Genomic DNA, 20,411 nt, shown 5'->3' with positions numbered 1-20,411 from the left:
AAAAGTAACATGATTCAATGTGAAAATAAAAAACTCTCTACAAGTCTTTGAGAGTAATAAATAGCAAAATACAATGCATATAGGAATCATACTGAGCAACAAACTCTCATACAAAGCAAAAATATTTTAATATGTTTAAAATCCAAATTTTTTAAAAAATCATTCATGAAAAGGATTCTCAAGTAGGAATTAACACCCCAATTAGTCAAGCGTCAGGAAGCTACATTCCAGCTACTTAATACACAAAGAGACATCTTTTCACCAGTCAGTTCCTTCTAATGTCCCTGTTCTGTAATCCTAGAGACTTTTTTGCTTCTTTAACACTCCCCATTCCACCACTTCTTCAGATCATAAAAACTGAATTTGCTGAACACCAGAAATCTTTTGATATGCTGTTGCATAAACCATACATTTTGTTGGTTGACCATCTGCAGTTAATTAAGCCAGCTGGTAACTGGTTAACTGGTTGCTAAATGCCTCCTCTGTAAGTTCTTCACTTAGTCCATCTGTAGCTGTGACTGTTCCCCCAATCCCTTTCTCTCCTTTCATAGCCTCTCTGAACTTCTGAAGGCATAATTTTAGAGATTCTACGTAACTGTGGAAGCTTCAGGTAGACATGGCAGAGAGAATATCTTCTCCACTGATTGTCTTCCATTTCTCTTGGCAGCATCTTTCATTTGCTTTAGATGTTATAAAGCTGATGAACTCACACATTCTTGAACACATTCTTTGGCATCTTTTGCAGTCTTTCCAGTTGAGGCATGGCATTTTTCATTATCCTTTCTACATTTGTAATTGGAACATCTATATCTTCTTCTCTGAAACTTTCTTTTGAACCATTTCTGTATTCATGATCATTCAAGCTGTCCTCAGTATCACCATGAGGTGGGATAACATACTGACTTCCTCCAGCATAGTCAGCAGAAAAGTGTAGTTGAGAAGCACGTGTTGTAGCATGGTCTCCATCCATCTCCAGTGCAGCCCTGGTTGGCTCCCATCTCCAATCAGCTGTTTTGTTGGACAGAAAATGGCTGCAAAGGAACCAGTCCTGGTGCGGAGCTACCAAATCTTACTTTTCTTAATACACTGGTTTTTGAGGAGTAGTGAGAAGAATAGTCTAAAAATATGAAGAAAGATTCTAGATCAATAAATTATTTAATATATCATTTGAAGACAAATTATTTAAACTAAAACAAATAAATAAGATTATAAATAAATACACAAAAATAAATAATAAAAAGCATCATTACTTCACTTCTGGAGTGCCAAGTATCTATACCATTTTTCATTCCAACCAACAATGTATGAGAGTTCTTGCTCTAAATCTTTGTCAGCATTTGGTGCTGTCAGTGTTCTCAATTTTGGCCATTCTGAGTTGTGTAGTGTTCTCTTATTGTTTTAATTTTCATTTTCCTGATGACTTTTGGGGGGCAGGGCATCTTTTCATATGCTTATATGCCATCTGTATACCTTCTTTGGTGAGGTGTCACTTAAGATTTTTACCCCCTTTTTTAATCTGAGTGTTTATTTTCTTTTTTTAAATTTAAATTCAATTAATTAACATATAGTGTATTATTAGTTTCAGAGGTAGAGGTCAGTGATTCCCCAGTTGTATGTAGCACCCAGTGCTCATTACATCACGTGCCCTCCTTAATGTCCATCACCAAGTTACCCCATCCCTACACCCCCGTCCCCTCCAGGAACCCTCAGTTTGTTTCCTATGGTTAAGAATCTCTTATGGTTTGTCTCCCTCTCTGATTACATCTTGTTTTATTTTGCCTTCTTTTCCTCTATGCTCCTCTGTTTTGTTTCCTAAATTCCACATAGGAGTGAAATCATGTGATAATTGTATTTCTCTGATAGACTTATTTCGCTCAGCATAATATCCTCTAGTTCCATCCATGTCATTGCAAATGGCACGATTTCATTTTTTTGATGGCTGAGTAATATTCCATTATATATACATACCACATCTTCTTTATCCATTCATCTGTTGATGGACATCTGGGCTCTTTCCATAGTTTGGTTACTGTGGACATGCTTCTATAAACATTGGGGCTTAATGTTGAATTTTAAGAGTTCTGTATGTTTTGGATAACAGTCCTTCATTAGATGTGTATTTTACAAATATTTTCTCTCAGTCTGTGGCTTGTCTTCTTATTTTTCTAACATTGTCTTTTACAAAGCAGACATTTTTTATGAATTTTAACAAAGTCCAATTTATAGATTATTTCTTCAATGGAGCATGCTATTGGTGTTGTATCTAAAAATGTTATCATCATACCCAAGGCATCTAGGTTTTCTTCTATATCATCTAGTTTTATAGTTTAGTATTTGACAATTAGGTCTGTGATATGTTTATAGTTAATTTTTGTGAAGGGTACAAGGTCTGTAGATTCAGCTTTTTACATGTGAATGCTCAGTTGTTCCAACATCATTTGTTGAAAAGACCATATTTTTTCCATTGTATTGTTTTTACTTCTCTGTCAAAGATCAGTTGACTGTATATACGTGGTCTATTTCTCAGCTCTCTATTCTGTTCTAATGATTTGTCTACTCTTTCACCAATACTATAATCATCTTGATTACTGACTGTAGCTTTATAGTAAGCTTAATAATGGGTAGTATCAATCTTCCAACTTTATTTTTCTCCTTCAACTAAGTAAATTCTTGATGAAATATAATTTTATAAATTTATCTTATAAGAAAATTTCAAGAAAAATTAACAATCTTAATATATCATCATTTTGTTGAAGAAGGTAGCAAATACTTTTCACCATAGGGATGAAGAACAGTACAATACATTTCAGCCTTTTTGGGGGGGGGAATTCTAGTGGAAAATAATTGTAACAACAAAAACAAACTAAAATCTCTTAGAGTAGCATTGGAGAATTCTAGTATAAATATAATGAAGGACTTAAAGGCAAAAAATACTTGTAAGGATAGATAAGGTATAGAAACAATTCACGATGATGACTTACTTGGAAATAGGTTAAATTCATGGAAAATAATAGGAGTGACATGTAGAGGCCGCTTTAGGCAATAGACTTGAGCAATGGAATGTAAAAAGGGCCCATAGTGACCACCACCTGGCTGAATACAAACAGGCCCATTAGGCAACCCACCTTAAAATATCCATAAGCCCTAGCTAACCAATGGGCTACTTACAACCAGGCACAGGTACCAAAAAAGGGAAAATTCCATACTTTGCCATACCTCCTCATCTTCCCCCTTTTAACATTCCCCACACACTATCTTTGCAGATAGTGTTTCCTCTGCTGTCTTGTCCATGGCTCCTTTTTTGTGGATTCAGTAAGCTTCTACCTCCTTTGTTCTGCCTCAGCTGAATCCTTTCAACTCCCATGCTTCCACCTTATCATCTCCCCAGATCTGGGAGACACCACATGACACATCTAATCTGGGAGACACCACATGACATATTTAAAAAAATAGAAAAATGCAATGTAATAATTTAGGCCTTATTCAAATTAACATTTATCAGGTTTATTGACTAGTAAAGATGGGGGTTGGCGAGAAGCCAGGATTAGGATTGGATCTTTTATGAGAAGAAATACATAAAAGTTTATTCTAATCTCAACTGTCTGAACATTTAGTCAGTCTAACTTTATTCCCATGTTTGGACACAAGTTTAGAGAAGTGAAGCTTTCTCTTAGTGCAGTGGTTGAAAAGAGATATGGTTCTGCTTTGGGGGTCAGCTAAGGCAACAAGCGCTGAGATTCCTGTTAAGGACTGTGATGTGGGAAACAGAGCAAAGAAAAAATTAGATTCACTTTCCGCCTACAGCCCTTTGACAAGTCCTTGAGACAGTGTGACCTTCCTCTAGGAATGCAACTGCCTCGATGTTGACACTTCGCTAAAGGCAAAAGGCAATTTTTTTTTTATTGTTATTATGTTATGTTAGTCACCACATAGTACATCATGAGTTTTTGATGTAGGGTCCCACGATTCATTGTTTGTGTATAACACCCAGTGCTCCTTGCAGAACGTGCCTCCTTGATACCCATCACCGGGCTAACCCATCCCCCCAACCCTCTCCCCCCTGAAACCCTTAGTTTGTTTCTCAGAGTCCATAGTCTCTCATGGTTCGTCTCCCTCTCTGATTTTCCACCCTTCATTTTTCCCTTCCTTCTCCTAATGTCCTCCATGCTACTCAGCCATCAGAAAGGATGAATACCCAACTTTTGCATCAGTGTGGATGGAACTGGAGGAGATTATGCTAAGTGAAATAAGTCAAGTAGAGAAAGTCAATTATCATGTGGTTTCACTTATTTGTGGAACATAAAGCAAAAGGCAATCTTAGCTTAATATTATTCCCAGCCTCAGGATCCCGTGAGTCTACTTTAACATATAGAGATTCCTTCGGAGGGCGCCTGGGTGACTCAGTCAGTTAAGCATCAGCCTTCGGCTCAGGTCATGATCCCAGGGTCTTGGGATCAAGCCCTGCATCAGCCTCTCTGCTCAGCGGGGAAGTCTGCTTCTCTCTCTCCCTCGCCCTCTGTGATCTCTCTCAAATAAATAAATAAAATATTTAAAAACAAAGAAAAAGAAAAAAAGGAAGTTCCTTTGGAAACTTCCTTTATCTCTATCCCCCAAGATATGTATTAGCAATCATCTCCCAAGCATATGACCCACTGATATACATCTGAAGGTGTTATTAGAAAACAAAAAATGACCTTTTCCTAAGAATAGCTACCCCCCTCAAGATCCTGGAAACCTTGCTTCCAAAATTCCTTAGAGACTATACTATCCCTCACAACCCCAGGGCAGCTCTTTTGTCCACAGGTCCTGTCCCTATGTTTTAATAAAACCACCCTTTTGCACCAACGACATTTCAAGAATTCTTTCTTGGCCATCAGTTCCAAACCCCAACATTTCCACATCAGACTATAATACAGTTTAGTTTGGGGTTGGTTGCTTTCTTTGCTTGTTTGTACTTTTTTTGGCCTAGTTTTGATGCCCTGTCTGAAGGTCAGGTCACTTCACCTTTTATAGCAGCTCATTAAATCCACATGCCAATCACTTCCCTTGTTGGGTTTTCATCCATGGGAACTTTAAGTATCAGCCCAGGGAGCAAGTGCCAGACATTGTACCACTGTACCTCAGGTTACACCAAAGTTATTCAAATTACCCAATCGCCAGGGAGACTGAGAGAGCTAAGCAGCATCACTCTGCTTGTGGCATAACAGCTTGCTGTTACCCTTTCCAGAGGCAACCCCCCGCATGACTGTCTGGCAACCTTTTTATTTGGAGCTATACTACAGAGTTCTTCCTTGTAGACATTCAAGTGTCATTATGTTCTGTCCTGCCATCAAAAGAATCTTTAGATCTTATGAAGCAAGGAGGGACACTTTTTTTTAAAAAAGATTTTATTTAGTCATTTGAAAGAGAAAGACAGAGAGAGCACACAAGCAGGAGGAAAGGCACAGAGAGAGGGAGAAGCAGACTCCCCACTGAGCAGAGGGCCTGATGCAGGGCTGGATCCCAGGACCCTGAGCCGAAGGCAGATGCTTAACCAACTGAGCCACCAGGCGCCCCAACAATGGTTATTCTTGAGGCAGTGGGCTCTGAGGATTTGACAGGGCAGGCTTCTATAAGAATATCATCTTCACATAATGGAGAACATATGCTAAAACTTCTAAAGAATTCTGAAATCTCTTAACCTAACATTGAGTATTAGCTCTGTGAGTGGTCTCTTTGTTCCAAAGCTTGGCCTCTGTGCAGCACCCTTGGGGATGTGTCAGGTGCTTTAAGTAATTTCTCTCACTGCGCATTCAATATTGATAGTCAAATTAGTTATTTCCAGTACTACTCTTTTAGATGCCATCCTTCTTTCATCCATGTTGCCCATCTTTCTCCTTATTGTGGTTATTTTTACAATCCATTTATTTCAACTACAATATCTGGAATATTTGTCAATCTTCCCTTACTGTCTTTTTGGTTACTGTCCACATCCTTCCTTTACATATATCCTGCTATTCTATTTTGTATAAAAGAATCATTGAGAATGGTGGTGATGTTAATGCCACACAGAGAAGTTTAGCTGTGTTATAATTTGAAGAGCTGAACTTTTCAATGCAGTCAATAATTGAATTAATAGGGCTTGTACTGGATTGAGAAGGGAGAAGTAAATTTTCAACAGAAAAAGGAAAAAAGCAGAATAATAAAAGTGTAAAAGAATTATTTGTAAAAATCTAAGGAAGTGTGTTTTAATATAGAGATGAAATAGATAATTTCCTGGGAAAATATGCTTTAGCAAAAATTGACCCCATTCAACATAGAAAACTTAAAATAATTTCAGTAGAAAACTCAGCAAGAGTTATCAATCAAATTTCTCCCTGCAAAGCACTTCTGTATTACTTGGGTGTAGGTAAATGCTTTCTAACTATGTATCAAAATTCATATGCAATAATAAAAAATATTTACAAGTTAGACAACAAAAGCTATAAGCAAATCAAAAGATATAAAACAAACTGGGAAAAAATATTTGTGACATATATTACATATAAATGAATAATACCCCATATTTTTTTACAGCTACCTCCTATTTATGAATAGCTAATCTCATTCACATACATATATAACATCTATTATTATATATAATCTCCTATTGTTCTGCTTCTCTAGAGAGCCCTTACTAATATAACCCCTTCTAGATTTCTACTGATAAAAATACACTGAAAGTCTTTTATGGTTCCATACAAATTTTAGGATTATTTGTTCCATTTCCTTGAAAAAAGTTGATTTTATTTTGACAGGGATTGCATTAAATGTGTAGATTGCTCTAGGTAGCATTGACATCTTCACAATATTTGTTCTTCCAATCCAGGAGCATGGAATATTTTTTCATTTCTTTGTGTCTTCCTCAATTTCTTTCATGAGTATTTTATAGTTTTCTGATACAGATCCTTTGCCTCTTTGTTTAGATTTATTCCTAGGTATCTTATGGTTTTGGGTGAAATGTAAATGGGATTGACTCTTTAATTTCTCTTTCTTCTGTTTTGCTGTTGATGTATATAAATGAACTGATTTCTGTGCATTGATTTTATATCCTGCCACTTTACTGAATTCCTGTATGAGTCCTAGCAGTTTTGGGGTGGAGTTCTTTGGGTTTTCCACATAAAGTATCATATCATCTGCAAACAGTAAGAGTTTGACTTCTTCTTTGCCAATTCGGATGCCTTTTATTTCTTTCTGTTCTCTGATTGCTGTGGCTAGTTCTTCTAGTATTATGTTGAATAGCAGTGGTGATAGTGGACATCCCTGCCGTGTTCCTGACCTTAGGGGGAAAGCTCTCAGCTTTTCCCCATTGAGAATGATATTCACTGTGGGTTTTTCATGGATGGTTTTTATGATATTGAGGTATGTATCCTCTATCCCTACACTCTGAAGAGTTTTAATCAAAAAAGGATGCTGTACTTTGTCAAATGCTTTTTCTGCATCTCTTGAGAGGATCATATGGTTCTTGTGAACTAAAGGGTATTATGCTAAGTGAAATAAGTCAATCAGAGAAAGACATGATCATATGATCTCACTGATATGAGGAATTCTTAATCTCAGGAAACAAACTGAGGGTTGCTGAAGTGATGGGGGTGGGAGGGATGGGGTGATAGACATCGGGGAGGGTATGTGCAATGGTGAGCCCTATGAATTGTGTAAGACTGATGAATCACAGACCTATACCTCTGAAACAAATAATACATTGTATGTTAAAGAAAAAAGAAGATAATAGGAAGGGGGAAATGAAGGAGGGGAAATCAGAGTGGGAGACGAACCATGAGAGCCTATGGACTCTGAGAAACAAACTGAGGGTTCTAGAGGGGAAGGGTTGGGGTGATGGGCTAGCCTGGTGATGAGTATTAAAGAAGGCACATATTGGGCGCCTGGGTGGCTCAGTTGGTTAAGCGACTGCCTTCGGCTCAGGTCATGATCCTGGAGTCCCGGGATCGAGTCCCGCATCGGGCTCCCTGCTCAGTGGGGAGTCTGCTTCTCCCTCTGACCCTCTTCCCTCTCGTGCTCTCTATCTCTCATTCTCTCTCTCTCTCTCTCTCAAATAAATAAATAAAATTAAAAAAAAAAAGAAGGCACATATTGAATGGAACCCTGGGTGTTGTGCGCAATGAGTCATGGAACACTACATCCAAATAAATAAATAAATAAATAAATAAATAAATAAATAGAAAAAAATTTTAAAAATATATTGAAAGTTTACTCAAAGGCATATTTCCCAATATAATTTTGGCAATTGGCCAACGAGAGTCAAGAAGGGTATGGAAAACAGATGGATATCCTATAGAACAGAGCCCAAATTCATAGTGTATGAAGTGGGGAGCTACTCCCAGGGAGAAGAAGCAGGGTTTAATCAGGGCATACATCCTACTCCTGCTGTAGGATATCTGGCAACAATTAACCTAGTAATTACCTAGTAATTTCAATGGTAACAATTGCCACTGAAGAATTGGAAAACAGTATGGAGATTCCTCAAGACATTAAAAATAGAGCTACCCTATGACCCAGCAATTAGGGTATTTACCCCAAAGATACAGATGTAATAAAAAGAAGGGGCACATGCACCCCAATTCATAGCAGCTATGTCCACAATAGCCAAACTGTGGAAGGAACTGAGACACCCTTCAACAGATGAATGGATAAAGAAGATGTGGTTCATATACACAATGGAATATTACTCAGCCATCAGAAAGGTGAATACCTACCATTTGCATTGACATGGATGGAACTGGAGGGGATTACGCTAAGTGAAAGAAGTCAAGCAGAAAAAGACAATTATTATATGGTTTCACTCATATGTGGAATAATAAGGAATAGTGCAGAGGACCATAGGGGAAGGAAGGGAAAACTGAATGGGAAGAAATCAGAGAGGGAGATAAACCATGAGAGACTGTTCTCTGGGAAATAAACTGAGGGTTGCAGAAGGGAGGGGTGTGGGGGCATGGGGTAACTGGGTGATGGGTATTAAGGAGGGCACGTGATGTGATGAGCACTGGGCATTATATGCAACTAATGAATCACTGAACAATTAAAAAATTGCTATGGAACAGTACTGCTACGTACATACCATTCTTCTATGTTTTAAACAGCCATACTTATTGCAGTTGTTTTATTGTTTTTGGGTGCTGAGGATGATATCTTGTTCTTTTGAGTTTGTAGATCTCCAAAACAGGAGGAGCTATGTCTGGAGCTGATGCAGATGAGACATAGATTAATACTGATGAGTGATAGATGAGATAACTGGGGTTTCTGCAACAGAACAGAGACTACTTTGCAATGTGGGAGAGGCATGAATAATTCAGTTGAGATCTGACTATATGGTATAAAAATGTCTTTGGTTTTTCACCCCTGTCTGTGAACATACCATTTGCCTCATAAATTTTCAGTGCCTTCCACTTTGACTCTGGCTTGGGCTTATGACTTGTTCTGGGGATGAACTATCGGCCAGATGTGATGTAAGCACAAGCTTTAAAGAAGAACTTACACATTTCTGCTTGTACAATTACTCTGCCATTGCTGAGAGATGGGCATTCTCAAATATCCCAGTCATTCCAGGAAGGAGGAAGAGAGATACATGGAAGGAAGAACTTACACATTTCTGCTTGGGAAATTACTCTCTGCCATTGCTGTGAGATGGGTATTCTCAAGATATCCCAGGATTTCCAGGAAGGAGGAAGAGAGATACAGGGAAGAGAATCACCCCAATTGTCTGAGCCATCACCATCCTAGATTATTTTTCAGTCAATTCCCAGATTTGCTCAAATCCACCCAAGTTTAACAGAGCCATCTCGTTGACCTCCCTAGAAGTTTTCCCAATATGTGCTTATTTTCTTAAGTAACTGAGGCTTTGACACTATGTTTTAATATTTATTTATTTATTTATTTATTTATTTATTTATTTATTTATTTATTTTTATTTTAGAGAGACAGAGAAGAGAGAAGGGGGGAAGGGAATAAGGAGAGAGAATCTTAAGCAGACTCCACACAGAGTGCAGAGCCTGACATGGGGCTCGATATCACGACCCTGAGACCATGACCTGAGCCAAAATCAAGAGTCAGATGCTTAACCAACTGTGCCATCCATGTGCCCCAATACTATTTTTAATGAGTCATCATCATATATTTATGTCCACACCTTATTTTTATATCAAATCATAGTGCGTTATTTGAAAAGCGTTAGCTAGTAACTTTTGTCATTATTCTAAGCCATACATAAGTAATTCAATTTTGAACTACTCTGTGTGTTCTATTTCATTTTAATTAGCTTGTATCTATCTTGCCTTTAGAAAATAACCAATTTTAAATGACCGTTAGTATTTAGATAGTATATTTCTTGCCATTTAAGTGTACAAAGCAATGAATTTTAAATATAAAAAAGTTACCCAAACATAAAATCATTTAACACAATATTTATATAACCATAGATATTTTTGTTTCTTAGAAAAGATCATTTGACTATAAATATGACATTTTTGAAAGTGTGACTGTGGTAAAACAAAATCAATTTTAAACCATTTACCACACAGTAATAAAAGTCCATGTTTATCTTCATGCTCATTATCAGTTAAATCAGTCATGTCTATGTAATTATTTGATCTGAATATGACCTTCTCGTCTTTCTGGGCAATTAGCTTTTTTTTCTGCATACTCATGCATGAGATACAGACTTTTTTTTAAATAAGTTTTACATAGAAAAGTGCATTATTTTAGTAAAAACTCTGTAATCTATGTTTAGGGATATAAAGCATATGCTATCTGTTTGCATTTGATTAATATATATTGTTTTGAGTTTTTATTTTGCTTTTCACATTACATTAAAGCATGGATTCATGATATATTTATTGCATACTTTCTTTAGACCAAGCCCCATGCTAAGAATATAAGGATATATCTGATGAAAGATATAGTTTCTACACATTTCTCCCCAGACACACTATCCAACTGATGCAGCCAAGTAACAATTCTCCTGCCATCAGAAATATCCAGGAAGAATCAGAAAAGTCCTCTGACTTAAAGGGAGCCATGTCAATTACTAAGGTACTTCCTTTCAAAATGCTGTCCCAAAATTAGAATTAGTTTCTAATTAGGTTAGTTTCTGCAGTTCACTACAAACCAAGTAGTAGGAAGAGGCTGTAGTGTTCCTTCTTCAGACACCACAAATATTATTTGTGAATTTCTTGAGTATTAAAATGGGAAGTATATCCTCTACCCTCAGCTCTGTATCTTAGTTGCCAATTTTGGAGTGATGAGAAAACCTGCTTACCTCTCGTGATTATGTAAAACACTGAAATTTCATGCTTTGTAAAATAAGATGGATGCTGACATTATGTTTTTTTTAATATGAAGAGATTCAGCTAAAAATAAATACAATAAAATCAGACGTTAAAATGAAGTTATATATGAGTTATAAAGACAGCATATTAGTTTTCTATTACTGCTGTTACTAGTTACCCAAATTTAGTGGTTTTAAAACAACACAGATTTAATATCTTACAGTTCTGCAGGTTAGTAGTCTAACACAGGTCTCACTCAGCTAAAATCAATGAGGATGTAGGGCTGCATTCTCTTTTGGAGGCTTTAAGGGAGAATCCATTTTTCCAGCTTCTCGAGGTCACAACATTCCTTGGTTCTTGGCTCCTTCTATCATCTTCCAAGCCAGTGATTAATAAATTAATGAATCTTGCTGATTTCCTTCCATAGCTCTCTATGACCACCACTACGACTACAGCTCCCTCTGACCACACCAGGGTTTGATTCTTTGCTTGTAAGAATTCATGTGATTAGCTTGTGACCACCAGGATAATTTAAGATAATTTTTCCATCTCAGTTTTAATCTCAATCTTAATCACATCTACTACATAACTTTTGGCATGTCAATGTAACATATGCACAGGTTCCAGGAACTAAGACATCGTCATCATGAGGGCCCATTATTCCACCTGCCACAGACTGTTAAAAAAAGCAGTGGTGTTCTGTTCAAAGCATCAAAATGCACTACAGAATTAAAAAGAGAGAGACAGAGAGGAAGGATCTCTCCCAGACCTACTGCCTTAGGATCTTCAGTGATGGGTCTTCACGTGTTCATTTTAAATATTTCTGAGCATCTGCTAATTGACAGGCATGAGTACAAAAATATGATAATGTTTAAATAAAGCAACATTTTTAAGAGAAAACACACAATAAATACATCATATTATGCCACTCAAAATATTTTTCCACTCTAATTCAAATTGCTACGAAAAATCATGATGTGGTCACATAAACACGCATATATATATCCCTAGACTTAACATATGTGCATGGATCTTAAAATATAAATTCAATGTCACTGCAAAAATGCAAATTTGTCACATGTTTGGAGATTTGCATATGTAGCAGGAGCTGTTCTGGCAGTCTAAGAAAAATTTGGACTAGTATGTGGGTATAGATGAAATGTTAACATCAGACACTTCCAGATATCCATTTCAGTGAGAATATAAGCATAAGAACTTCGGTGATTCACTGAAATATAGAGGAGAGATTAGATCTGAAGAAACCGATAACAAGGATTGATGAGGACGATGGGGGTATGTGATAAAGTCTATTCCACTTCTATGCCATATAGATGGGTATTTGAGCCCTGACAGTGTTATGGGCAGAAGTGCTATGGGCAGAGGATAAAGGACGTGAGGGACAGTATAAGAAGAAAATGCTATCTTTAGGAAAATGGCTGTATTTAAATCTTAGCTTCAAAACCACTAACTATTTAACATAAGATAAGTCACATAACCCTTAGCTTGTACTTCATTACTCTCACCTGTAAATGACACAATAACTTTACCTATTGGAATGGAAACTGCTTGCTAACATACAGCCTCAATAGCTAGCTAAATTGGCTCTTTTTGCACTTCAAAAGGAAAAATAAATTGAAAAAATTGTGTACAAGCAGCCAATGAAGAATCCTCCTGGTGACAAAAATATGACTAAGAGTATTTCTTTTCTACACAAGTTTGATTGCCTCAATGTAGCTGTCATTTGTTTGGAAAAGAAGAGAATAGAATGTGAAGGCAAGGAAATGAATTATATTTTGAAATTTTGCCTAGTACAGAATTCCAGTATGGTTACCAGTACATGGTACTGTCTAGAATCAAATAAATTAAAAGCATACTATTCTTTCAAGGGAATTATAATGCCAGTAAAGCTAGCAACTGGAACTAAAATATATTTTGACCATACACATTTTTAATAGAACTCAAGTTCACAAACTTGCATGCATAGGAGGCTGTCTATGGAAGCTTTCCATACCAGAGGTAGCCTTCTGCCTCAATATTCACTTTATGTGACCTCAGAGGAAAGGACAAAGGATGTCCCAGAAAGCTGAGCAAGGGACTCCAAAAAACAATAGATGAGAGAATTTTTTCCAGAGAGCAAAATTAGGTTGTAATCAAGGTTCTTTTCAATTGCAATTGGCAGAACTTTACCATTGCCCTGAGTATCTGCATATTTCATTTCCAAAATGGGGAAGTTACTTGCAATGATCTTGCTCCTACTCTACCTTGTTTATTGTATAAGCTGAGAGCAAGTTACATCTTCTTGTTTCATATATTCTAGCATCATAGCTCCATCTAATTGGATGTGGCTGTTTGCTGGAAACACCTTAAATCTTCAGCAGAGAAAGAATGAACATATTCCACATGCAGGAAAAAAATGATAAACTTGGTATTTGATGAATAGAAGGGTAAACAGGGCTAGGGACCGGTAGCACAGAAAACGCACCATTTTCCCTATACTAATAAGGCTCGCTGTTTTCTGAAGCACTACCCTGTGACAGAGTTAGAACCCGTGGAATGAGAAAGAGTCCGGCTTATCACAACTTCCCAAATGCAATTCTTTCAACTCTCCATCTGCTGACTGGCTACTGGTGCCCACAACAGTACTGGGTTGAAGTGGGAAGAACTTTCATCAACCTGATTTCCTGAATGGATTGGATGGAGTTGAGTCCTAATCAGGAAACCCTCATTTAGTCTTCACATGAGTAAGATAAAATTCTATTGTGTTAAGTAAGCCACTGATATTTGGGGCCTTTTCTGTTATAGAAACTCACATTATTTTAATCAATTACTGGGTCTTATGGGGCTGCTGAGAGAATTACATGAGCTTATTTATGTAAAACCTCAACACATAGTTCTTACACTTTTACTAAAATGTGTTTGACATTTTACAACTTGGGGCTGCTTTGGTTTGTCAATGAAATATAAATATTTCATTAAGAATCAAAGGGGTGCCTGTACGGCTCAGTCAGTTAGTGAATGACGTCAGCTCAGGTCGTGATCCTGGTCTCCGAGGATCAAGCCCCATGCCAGGTCCGCTGCTCAGCGGGGAGTGAACTTCTCCCTCTCCCTCTACCCCTCCCCCCACCTGTGCTTTCTCTCTCAAATAAATAAATAAATAAAAATAAATAAGAATCATATGTAATCTACAACTAATAAAGTAAGGCAAAAGTTCTATCTAGTGAAAAATATTAACTCATGAATCTGGCAAGAATTCATTAAACATTGGGGTGCCCTGGTGGCTCAGTCGTTAAATGTCTGCCTTCCCCTCGGGTCATGATCCCAGGGTCCTGGGATCGAGCTCCATGTAGGTCTCCCTACTCAGCGGGAAGCCTGTTTCTCCCTCTCCCACTCCCCCTGCTTGTGTTCCCTCTCTTTCTCTGTGTCAAATAAAAAAATAAAATGTTAAAAAAAAGCATTCATTAAACATTAAATTGTGATGATGGTTGATGTTTAAACAATTTTGGAATTGGCCCATTTAAGTGACTTCTGGTTTCTGAGCATCTCTAGAACACAAGAAAAAATAAAGTTGAAAGTATTAATTCACAATTTTTAAAGTCTTTCAATATTTTAAGTATAGAATTTGTTTTCTCCTATTTATGTAATATTAATATATCAGTAATTATCCACTGTAAAAGGAACACCTGATTTTCCAAATATATGAAAATAAGATTGTATTTTGCATGGGAAATTTTATGTTAATACTAAAATGAGTATTTTAAATAAGAATATGTCTTGACAAGTATCATGTAAATAGGTAAACACAATGGTAGAAAAAGAAATTTTCTTAAATATTAAGCAATTCTGCATTTGATACTTGGTGGTCCTTTAAAAAACACTTCACAGTATATGCCATTGGTAATTGGTGTTAGCATATTTAGTCAAAAATCAGTGTAGTTTAGGAATATTAATATTATGTTCCAACAGAACACCCTGGAGTGAACTTTATTGCTTAAACTGGGGAAAGGTCACACATTAATAGCATATTATCATGTTTCAAAAATAATTACATTTTCCTTGTCAGTTGGGGAAATAGAAAGATAAGATCTATAACATACACAATTAAATCTAACCTTCTTAATGGAATATTAGTGGTCTGGAATTTACTTTCAACATTTATTAAAAAGGTATTCCTTATATACATATTTGTATAGATTATTCGGTGAGAAGATTGTGATCCATTTCTGGAATTCTAGACCTCAATTATATCATGCTTTTCAGATAGCCACATGTGAATTTTCAAATGTAACTCATACATGACACATAAAAATGGGAATTCATTATTCTTCAGTTTCCTCTTCATAGTTATTAACTGATTTCATTCACCTTCCCATTCAAGAACTATTGACAAAATATCTCCTTCCTTCAAAGTAATTTTTTCTTGGACAATGCATATAAGCTGGACAGAAAAGCACAGTTTAAACAAATAATCCACAATAGCTGTCCTAGTGTGAGTGCACTTGACTAGGTCAAAACCTCATTTCCATTTATCAAATGTATCTTCTTAAGAAAGATAAATACTCAAACTTGAAATGTTTAGGCAACTGTGTCTCTACATTTTCAGAGAAAGTTAGTCCATCAGAAATGATCCTTGGGAAAAATACAATGGTGATAATTGATTTGCAGAATGAGAAGCTCTTCTGAATGTGTTAAAGATTTACTCAGTCATATGAGACACTTCCAATTTGGTCATCATGACTAGCTCCAATAATGTTTCATTTAAAACAATATAAAATAAATTTTAAAAATGATTAAAGAGGAATTATATTCTGTACTTCTATTTCCATTGTGCTTTGAAACAGATATTAACTGTACTAGAGACTGTAATTAGGCTAATTGCCAAAGACAAATAACTAAATTATATAAAGGGATGACATTGCCATCTGGACCTAGAGTATCCAGATATTAACAGTTCTGATATTGACACTTCTATCCTGGGAAGGCAAAGTATTATATACAATGAACAAAAAGTTTGATACCTACTGTAACTTCCAGAATTGAACTTAAACTCTACTTCACAAAACTGGAATTTGATATGATAAATGTCAGCCAAAGAGAGAATAAACTATATTGCAGAACTTAGAAGAAACTGAATTGAAAGCTTGCATAAAAAATAAATTATGTGTCTTTGTGAGTATGACATAATAAGCTATACACTGGTTGTGAAGAATGTACTTTAAACAGTATAATTTTCCATGAGTGCATCCTCAGGAGAATAGTGTCACCTAGCACTATTATTCATCTGGTAGAAAATTACCTTGCAGGAGTGGAGGTGGAAAGATTTGACCCCTTACAAAACACCAGAGCTTTGAATTTTGTGTTTGGCATTAAACATCCATGGAGACAAACCATCAGAGACTCTTAACTATAAGAAGCAAACTGATGGTTTCTGGAGGGGAGGTTGGTAGAAGGATGGGGTAATTGGGTAATGGGCATTAAGGAGGGGACTTGATGTAATGAGCACTGGGTGTTATATGCAACTGATGAATGATTAAACTCTACTTCCGAAACTAAAACAACAAATAAATATTAAAAATTAAAATACATTTTAAAATAAACTTAAAAATAAAAAAAATAAACATCCATGCCATAGAAACATCTTGTTCATGCCTGGGAAAGCAAAGAAAGATGGCAGGAATGGCTAGGTATATAGTTATATCTACTTCCTTCTTAATAGTAGAACTCTGAGGTTTTATCTCGACTAATGTAGCATGTTGTGGCTCTATGTCTAAATTCTTGTACCAGTATCCCGCTTGCTGGTCATTTCTAAAGAGGAATGAGCATCTGTCTCCTTACTTCTATATGTCTTCCCCAGTGCTGGTGGAAGGTGAAAACCATAGCAGCCACTGTGAACACAGAGATTGAAATAACAGCATGTTTATAATGAAAGAGCTGCTAAACTAGCCCTAGAACGTTTTCATTTGAACCATTCCTTTCTCTCCTTGAGAGAGAAATGAACTTCTATTCTTCTGTAAGCCACAGATTTAGGTTTGTGTCTCCTCTTGCGGCAACTAATGCAGAGGAATAGCTGTGAGTTGAATCAAGAATTTGGGAGAAGTCAAAAAAAAAAAAGAATTTGGAAGAAGTCTTAGAACTTTGATTGCAACAAGCTGTGTCCATGTTAAAGGGCAGATTGCCTCAGGGCATAATCTGAAATGAATGGGAATCAAGCAACTGATGCCTGTTCTGGTATTGCCCACTTACCCCCAATCCCCCTACACAAAACATCATGGCTTCTAGCTATATCAGAGTTAAAGCCTCCTACAGATATCAATTATAAACACTGGATAAAATGCACAAATAAATTATTTGAAGGCTTCAGAGTACAATAAGACAGATTAAACTTGAGTGACCAATGTCTCAGAAAAAAGGATGGCATTATGACATGGGTCACACACTTCCCACTGGTATTTCATTCAGGGCTTGTGTGGATTAACAATGCAGGGAATGGAAACTGAGGAGGAAAGAGCATCCTGGGACTTTTGGCCCTTTCATTTGAATGAGGAGATAAAAACTGAACTTCTGGATTGCCAAAAAGACTTAATTTTGAAACGGTTGAAGAAAACAACCAAGAAATTAGCCTGATATTCTGCATGTCATTTGCCCTTGAAGCCTATGTGAACATTTAAGTTGATGACACTGTATTATTATGAGTCAAAGTAGACTTGCAGCAAGAATTATTATATGATATAAAAGGGAATATTTAGCTATGATTAAAAGTTCAATTTGAAAAGCTATAAAAATCCTAAATTTTAATGCAGATTATAACTTCAAAATATATACAAAGTGACAACTGACTAAAGTTGAAATTGAAAGATATTGAGTCATAATTCAACATATCAATGCAACTTACTCCATAGCATAAAAGTCAGACAGAAACTCAAGAAATATAATATTTGAATATCAAGATTAAGAAACTTGGTAAAAGTCACACACATAAAAGCATATCCCCCCAACAACTGAATTATTTTCGAGAAAATATGGAAACTTTTAATTAACCAAATTCTGGGCCAATATATATTTATTTCAAAGATCAAAACCATACTGCAAATATTTATTAACTACAGTGAAAGGAATCTAAAAATCAATACCAAAAACATGATACAAAAGTGTTAAGCAAAACAGTTCTAAATAGGTTACATGCCATGTTTCAATAAAGAAATCACAAAACATATTGAATTTAATAATACTTTGAATCAAATAATGCAAGTAAAATGATCACAACTTGTGGGAACCTGCAAAATCTGTCTTCAATGGGAAATGTATAGCCTTAAGTGCATGAGAGAAACTCAATGATTTAAGCCTTTAACTACCAAAGAGCAGTGAGCTGAATGGTAGCCCTCAAAAGGGTATGTCAACATCCTAATTTGCAGAACCTGAGACTGTTACCTTATTTAAAATAAGGGTCTTTATAGATGTGATTAAGTTAAGGATCTTGAGATAAAGAGAACATCTTGTATATTACCTTGGGCCTTTTGTCCTATATCAAGTTCCCCTGTTAGAGACCCACAGGAGAGATGACAGACAGAAGAGGAAGAAGCAGTGTGACTACAGAGGAAGAGATTGGAGCGATGCATCCTAAGCTAAGGAATGCCTGGAGCCACCAGAAGCTGGAAAAGGCAAACACTAGAATCTCCCTAAGAGACTCTCCCAGTAGCACAGCCTTTTCAACACCTTAATGTTGGATTTCTGGCATCCAGAACTATGAGAGAATAAATTTTTGTTGTTTTAAGCCACCAAATTTGTTATAACAGCCTCAGGAAACTAATATAGTGGTATACAAAGCTAGAAAAAGCAGAGCAAAATAATTCTAAGAGAAATAGATGGAAATTATGATAAATATGAGATCAGAAAACAATCTTTAAAAACAAAAATGTATAAATAAAAATAAAATTTATTGTATTAATAATAGTGAAAATAAAGTATATTTTCTCTGCCAGGAATAAAAAATGTTACTATATATATCTTACAAATATAAAAAAGCTTTTAAAAATTAATAAAATTTTAAATTTGTATATAAAAACAATTTTCTTAAAAACTCAATATAATTAGTGTGCCTGAGTGGCTCAGTTGGTTAAGCTTCTTACTCTTGATTTCGGCTCAGGTCATGATCTCAGGGTCGTGGGTTTGAGCCCTGCGTGGGGCTCTGCACTCAACGCAGAGTCGGCTTGTCCCTTTCCCTCTGCTACTCCCCCTTGTGCTCTCCCTCTCTTATCTCTAACATAAATAAATAAATAAAAATCTTTTTAAAAAAAAATTCAGTATAATTGATACAAGAAAAATAGGAAATCTGAATAATCCTCTACCTATTAATAAACTTGAATTCTTAATTTTATAGCTTTCCACAAAGAAAACTTCAGTCTTGGATGAGCTTCATTTGTAGATTCCTTCAAACATTTAAGGGGAAAACATCTGCTTTACACAAGTTCATCTAGATAATAGGAAAAAAAAAATACTCTTCCCGTCTCATTTTGCAACGAGAGCAGAACTTGGATTTAAAATAATAAATTATTGACTGCAAATACAAAGATTCCCATGCAAAATAAATAAATAAATAAATAACCTACTAACATTCAAAACATACAATATATGGTTGATTCTGTCACCTTTCTCATTATCCTACAACCATATGGTTATTGACTTTTTTCATATATTCTTGAACAAATCTCACTGTTTAATATTAAGTTTCATTTGACTAAATAGCTTCATGACTCCACCTTCTTTATGCTAGCACAGGGTACTTGTAATTATCAAAAGTGACATACTTGTGACCCTACTTAACAATATTTTTGGCTATCAGATTCTTAATTCTTAGTTTTATCATTTAGAACTTTTACAGTTTGATCTTTATCTTTCTATTCTTCATTATTTTACTAATCTTTCAGTCCCCACTACTGCCAATTCACCCATATTAAACATCTTAGCATCCCACTATAGTGACTAATTCGAATAACAGCACATTAACTGAGGTGGTTCCTTTTACATATTCTGTTCTTTCTTTTTCAGTATAGATCATGTGTGTTAAAGTAGATATCTCATCAATTACTGGAATATGAAGAGCACTGATAATATACA

The 20,411-nt window shown here is 35.9% G+C and overlaps 1 pseudogene; it reads right to left on the bottom strand.

Moving 5' to 3' along the window:
* Positions 1-343: 343 nt before the first annotated feature.
* The window catches only part of LOC112820442 (nuclear transcription factor Y subunit beta-like), a 38,789-nt pseudogene continuing 18,721 nt past the window's right edge, over positions 344-20,411 (bottom strand).

This window comes from Callorhinus ursinus, unplaced genomic scaffold (assembly GCF_003265705.2).
Source record: "Callorhinus ursinus isolate GAN/ISIS: 27379988/994484 unplaced genomic scaffold, GSC_fseal_2.0 scaffold3, whole genome shotgun sequence".
Lineage (NCBI taxonomy): Eukaryota > Metazoa > Chordata > Mammalia > Carnivora > Otariidae > Callorhinus > Callorhinus ursinus.
The sequence above is the reverse complement of the archived record's forward strand: the minus strand, read 5'-3'. Positions and strand labels throughout refer to the sequence as shown.